This window comes from Dryobates pubescens, chromosome 4 (genome assembly GCF_014839835.1).
Source record: "Dryobates pubescens isolate bDryPub1 chromosome 4, bDryPub1.pri, whole genome shotgun sequence".
Classification (NCBI taxonomy): domain Eukaryota; kingdom Metazoa; phylum Chordata; class Aves; order Piciformes; family Picidae; genus Dryobates; species Dryobates pubescens.
This window is the reverse complement of record NC_071615.1, coordinates 678,107-684,567: the sequence shown is the minus strand read 5'-3', so window position 1 is coordinate 684,567 and position 6,461 is coordinate 678,107.

Below are 6,461 nucleotides of genomic sequence, written 5' to 3'. Positions count from 1 at the left end.
GCTGGGCTCTGGAACTGCATTCAGCAACACACAGATCAGGATCAGAGGCAGAAGGGACAGAGTCCCCCTGGGACAGCAGCCAGTGAGGAAGAGGCTTGGCCCTGGTGATGTCTCAGCTTGATCCTGAAGATGCTGCCCATGGGATGCAAGCCCTGGGTGGGCAGCTGAGGGTCACCTGTCCTGGCTGCTCCTCCCCACCAGTGCCACCCCTGACTGGCTGCACCCCAAGGTGGGGCAACAGGTCCAGGTCTCCCTCGTGCTGAGAAGCAGCAGGAGAGCTGTTTCTTCACCCCAGTGCCAAAAGACACTGACCTACAAGCTTGAAGCAGGAGCCTGTGATGTCAGTCCCAGACCATGAGCCTTGCTAGGGCCATGGCTGAGCAGCCTGAGCTGAGGCCATGTGAAACCTAACCAACATATTTTACACCCACACCACTAAGAACAGGCTGCTGGTGCCAGCTCCTCATCTGGAGAGAGAGGAAACACCACAGCAGCGGCGCTGTGTGTGCTGGATGAGGCTCAGCCCTCGAGTCCTGACCATATTTAGCCATAAGATCATCTCCTAGGACTCTTCTCAGAGAGGAGAATTCAGGGGGGGGGGGAAAGAAATTATTCTGGCCCAGTGCCAGTTCTGCTTTCATTCTTTCTGCTGCTATCTCAGCACTTCATTTCACCACCTACACTGTGGCACTGAGGCTGCTGTCCTGCTGCAGAGGCAACTGCAGGAGGGAAATGATGGCCCTGCTGAAACCACTCCACACAGCTGCCACCAGGCCACCTCCTCGGGTGCCAGCTTTGGGGTTTTCCTCACAGGCACAGAGGCTTGAAGCAGTTTTGCCCCAAAGTGTTGAAAGCTCCAAAGACATTCAGGATTATTCATGGGGCAGATGCTGCTTGGCAGGCAGAGTGGAGGGGCAGGGACTGCTGCTGGGGCAGGGACTGCTGCTGGGGCAGGGATTGCTGCTGGGGCAGGGACTGCTGCTGGGGCAGGGGTTGCTGCTGGGGCAGGGACTGCTGCTGGGGCAGGGATTGCTGCTGGGGCAGGGGTTGCTGCTGGGGCAGGGATTGCTGCTGGGGCAGGGGTTGCTGCTGGGGCAGGGACTGCTGCTGGGGCAGGGACTGCTGCTGGGGCAGGGATTGCTGCTGGGGCAGGGACTGCTGCTGGGGCAGGGGTTGCTGCTGGGGCAGGGACTGCTGCTGGGGCAGGGATTGCTGCTGGGGCAGGGACTGCTGCTGGGGCAGGGACTGCTGCTGGGGCAGGGGTTGCTGCTGGGGCAGGGACTGCTGCTGGGGCAGGGGTTGCTGCTGGGGCAGGGATTGCTGCTGGGGCAGGGATTGCTGCTGGGGCAGGGACTGCTGCTGGGGCAGGGGTTGCTGCTGGGGCAGGGATTGCTGCTGGGGCAGGGACTGCTGCTGGGGCAGGGATTGCTGCTGGGGCAGGGGTTGCTGCTGGGGCAGGGACTGCTGCTGGGGCAGGGATTGCTGCTGGGGCAGGGACTGCTGCTGGGGCAGGGACTGCTGCTGGGGCAGGGATTGCTGCTGGGGCAGGGGTTGCTGCTGGGGCAGGGGTTGCTGCTGGGGCAGGGATTGCTGCTGGGGCAGGGACTGCTGCTGGGGCAGGGGTTGCTGCTGGGGCAGGGATTGCTGCTGGGGCAGGGACTGCTGCTGGGGCAGGGATTGCTGCTGGGGCAGGGATTGCTGCTGGGGCAGGGACTGCTGCTGGGGCAGGGATTGCTGCTGGGGCAGGGACTGCTGCTGGGGCAGGGGTTGCTGCTGGGGCAGGGGTTGCTGCTGGGGCAGGGATTGCTGCTGGGGCAGGGACTGCTGCTGGGGCAGGGATTGCTGCTGGGGCAGAGGTTGCTGCTGGGGCAGGGACTGCTGCTGGGGCAGGGATTGCTGCTGGGGCAGGGACTGCTGCTGGGGCAGGGACTGCTGCTGGGGCAGGGACTGCTGCTGGGGCAGGAACACTTCAGGAGGCATGGGGTGAGGTGTGCAGGTGCTTGCAGAGCAAGGTGATCAGAGCCTGAGTGCTGGTTCCAGAGCTCCTGGCATGGACTCATGGAATCATAGAGTTGTTTCTGTTGGGAAAGACCTCTAGGATCACCCAGTCCAACCCTCAGCCCAACACCACCATGGCCACCAAACCCTGTCCCCAGGTGCCATGGCCAGAGGTTTCTTGGGGACTCCACCACCTGCCTGGGCAGCCTGTGCCAGTCCCTGGCCACTCTGGCAGTGAAGGAATTGTTCCTAATCTCCAGCCTAGCCCTCCCCTGGCACAGGAATGACACCACCTCGTTTGTATGAGTTAATGGCACTTTGTGCTTCAGTCAAAATGCTTCCTTAACTCCCTACCTGTCACACTTCCCCTTGACTATTAATTACCAGTAATGAAAGCTTCCCTGAGAACCCCCCCAATGCTTCCCTCCCAGGAGCTGCCATCCTTGGCACGTTCCTGATCACCCTTACACCACAGACATGTTACACTTGCTGCTTGGGACACCAGGAAGACAAGGAAAGTGGGGAAAGCCTTGATTTTAAGCTCCCCTGCCTGCTTTTTCCCCCAGAAGTGCTCCCTCTGCCAACAGCTCCTTGAGGTGTTGCACTTTTACATCTCCAGCTTTCCATGGTTCAGAATTTCCATCTTTCTGAGGCACTGTCTGTCTGGCCAGGGACCTGCCTGAGCCTGTATGAAGCTCTGGTACCATCTAGTGTTGCTAGGGAATGCCTTCACCAATGGATGTGGCCTTCCTCTTCAGAGCAAGTCTCCTCCTGCTGGGTTTGCAGCAGGAAAAGTCTGTCGTGACAGGATGTGGAGATTAGGGATAACCACATGCAGGGAAAGCATTTCCTCTGCCAGCAGCTGCTGTCCTGGCCATGCTGGCTTGGGGTCAGTGTCTCCTGGCCTGACTGGAAGGGACTCAACAGATTCTGACCATGGTAGGGGTTGGAAGGGACCTCTGGGGATCACCCAGTCCAAGTCCCCTGCTCCAGCAGGGCACCCCCAGCAGCTTGCCCAGGGGCACAGTGCCCAGGGGGGTTGGAAGCTCTCCAGACCAGGAGACTCCACAACCTCTCTGGGCAGCCTGCTCCAGGCCTCCAGCAGCCTCACACCAAAGAAGTTTCCCCTTCAGCTCAGGTGGAACCTCCTGGGTTCCAGTTTGTGTCCCTTGCCCCTGGTCCTGTCCCTGGGCACCACTGAGCAGAGTCTGCCCCCAGCCTCTTGCCCTCCAGCCTTTATCTCTTGCTGAGCATTGCTCAGCTGCCCTCTGGGGCTGCTCTGCTGCAGGCTCTCAGCCCCAGGGCTCTCAGCCTCTGCTCCTCACAGAGTTGCCTTCAGCATCTCTGTAGCCTCTTCTGGACTCTCTCCAGCAGTTCCCTGCCTCTTGAACTGGGGAGCCCAGAGCTGGGCCTGAGTAGGGCAAAGTGGAGGAGAAGGAGAACCTGCCTGTACCTGCTGGCCACACATGTTCTGCAGCAGCATGAATGCTTCTCATGGGCAGGTATCTGGGGCCACTGAGCTTGGCATGTGTGCATTGTCACCTGTGGGGCTCAGCCACGATGCTGCCCCATGAAAGGAGACGGAATCAGCACAAGGAGGTCGTGCACCTGATGGAGAGGGTCCCGGTGAGGGCCATGAGCAGGGGGCTGGAGCCCCTCTGCTGCGGGGACAGGCTGAGGGAGCTGGAGGTGTGCAGCCCGGAGGAGGCTCCAGGGAGACCTCGCAGCAGCTTTCCAGTACCTGAAGGGGGCTACAAGAAGGCTGCAGGGAGACTGCGTCCGTGCAGGGACGGCACGGGAGGCAACGGTTTGAAACGAGAGGAGGAACAGACTGGATGCTAGGAACAAGCTCTGCACGGTGCCCAGAACTGCAGCAGGTTGCCCGGGGAAGCAGCTGGAGCCCCATCCCCGGAGGCTGCAGAAGGCTGTGAGCAGCCTGCCCCAGGGCAGGATGTCGCTGCTGCCCGCGGGGGCTGGACTGGGCGAGCTCTGGAGGTCCCTTCCAGCCCAGTGCACTCTACGCTTCACCGCCTGCCTCTCCCGCTGCTGCCGCCCTGCGCCGTGGGTGCTTGAGCGCCGCGGAGCCGCCGCCGCTGCGGGGGGGGCGGGCACTAGCGCCCCGCGCGCCGCTCTGCCCTCACCAGACATGGCGGCCCCCATAGCCCTGCCGCGCCGCTGCCGGGCGGAAGTCGCGCGGGGCAGCGTCACGGCGCGGCTCGCGCCCGGGGTCGCCGTCGCCGGAAGCGCTCCTTCGTTCAAAGAGTGGCGGGGCGGGCGGGCCTGGCGGCGGCGGCTCCGGCCCGGCCTGGCGGCGGCTCCGCGCCGGCGGTGAGGGAGAGCGCCCCGAGACAAGTGGCAGGAATGGGGGCAGTGGGCCCTGGTGGCACGGCGTGAGGGGCGGGGGAGGGGGCGGGTTGCCTGGGGGTCGCTTGGGGCCGAGCGGGAGGCGGGAGACAGAACGCAGCTGGGGAGAGGGCGGGCGAGATGTGGCGGGGGCTGCGCGGGGGCTGCTGGCGGGGGGGGAGAGGCAGCTGGAGGGGTACGAGAGATCGGGGGGCAGGGGGGCGGGGAGGCAGTTAGGGGGCGGGGGGTAGTTGAGGGGCGAGGAGGGCAGTTGAAGGGCGTGGGGCTGGTCGAGGCGCGCTCAGGGTCAGCTAAGGCGGGAGAGAGAATCGGAGGATGGAATCAGTCAGGGTTGGAAGGGACCACAAGGATCATCTCGTTGCAAGCCCCCTGCCATAAGGGCGCTCCAGAGAGGGCTCCATGAGGCCTGGGGCGGGGAAGCGCCGTTTGTTCGGCAGGACGTTCGGGCCAGCGAGGAAGGGGAGGGGCCGAGTGGGGACTGTGGTGTGAGCAGGAGCTGCAGGGAGGTGAGGGTGCGCTGCTTCGAGGCTCGGGGGCTGGGGGCTTGAGGAGAGGGAGCAAATAGCCCTGTGCTGGGCATCTCTGGTGCCTCAAGCCTACAAGGGACAGATAAATTGTTGCCGGGAGCTGTTAGATGTCCTTCCAAGGACAATCTCACTAATGACCAGATAAGAGAACCTCTTATCTTCTGTGGCTTTTGTCCTTCTTCCTCCCTGCCCCCTTTGTTTTCAGGCTCCTCTCAGCCACTGATGGGAACTGAAATGTGTTTTGATCTGCTGACTGCAGTGAAGGTTGGATGTTTCTGCCCCTAGTGTAACTGACTCACCATAGATGAGGAGGTTGGGTCTCTGTGAAGTCATCTTCTTCCCTTCCCGAGGAAGCAGGAGCTCTCTTTGAGTGGATTTGCTGCCAGATCATTTCACTGGAGCCCAATAACCATGGGGCCATTGAAAAATGAAAAGGAAGAGGAGAGCATAATCCTGATCAGTGATGATGAAGCTGAGAGCACCCTTGGGAGCTCAGTTCTCTTGGTGGACTCCTTGGGTGAGTGGTGGTCTTGTCAGTGATTACTTGTGAGGTGAACTGGAGCATTCCTCTTGTGATCTGCTTGGAGAGTGGCTCTCTGCTGCCAGGAGGACAGAAGGACCTTGAGAGTAAATCCAAGCAGGAGGAAGTGTCAGTGGTTCATAACCTGGGGGATGCCTTTGGTGGCACCTTAAAGGCTGCTGCTGTGTTGCCCCTGTTGATGGTGTGCAGCTGGGTTTGGCTCAGGCTGCATGAGCTAATGAAACTCAAGCCATAAGGCTGTGTTTTTAAGGCAAATAGCACAATCTGTTTGCATTTGTGACAGAGATGTGATTACCTTTTCTGGCTGGCTTCAACCTAATGCTCTCTTTCTGTTCTTTCCCTCTCCCACAGAGAAATCTGCCCTGGAAGAGCAGAAATCTGAGGAGGTGGTGGATGAGGAGTGTGAGCTGGTGGTCACTTTCTGCAAACAAGCCAAAGTGATGCCTCATGCCAGATATGACTGCACCAGCCACCCCTTTGAGTATGTTCCCTGCTGGGCAGGTGAAGGGGGGCAGGGGGAGTCCTTCCCCACACTTAGGTGGTCATGTCAGCCTTCTCCAGCAGCTGGAAGCAGGAGCTGCTTAAACACAGAGCCACAGCATGGACTGGCTTGGAGGGGACCTTAAAGATCATCCAGGTCCATGCCCCTGCCAAACTCCTGCTGGGCCCAGCTTGCTCAAGGCCTCATCACAGCTCCCTGGGCAGCCTGTGCCAGAGTCTCCCCACCCTCACTGCCAAGAATCTCCTCCTAGTCTCCAGTCTCCATCTCCCCTCTCCCAGCTCAGAGCCATTGTGCCTCATCCCATCCCCACAAGCCCTTGTGATAACCCTCTCCCCAGCTCTCCTGTTCCCCCCTGCAGGTACTGAAAGGCCACCAGAAGGTCTCCCTGGAGCCTTTCCTTCTCCAGGCTGACAGCCCCAGCCCTCAGCCTGTGCCCATAGGAGAGGTGCTCCAGCCCCTGATCATCTGTGCAGCCTCCTCTGGACCCAGGCCACCAAGTGAATGCTTTGTGGAGGGTTTCTCTGTGCAC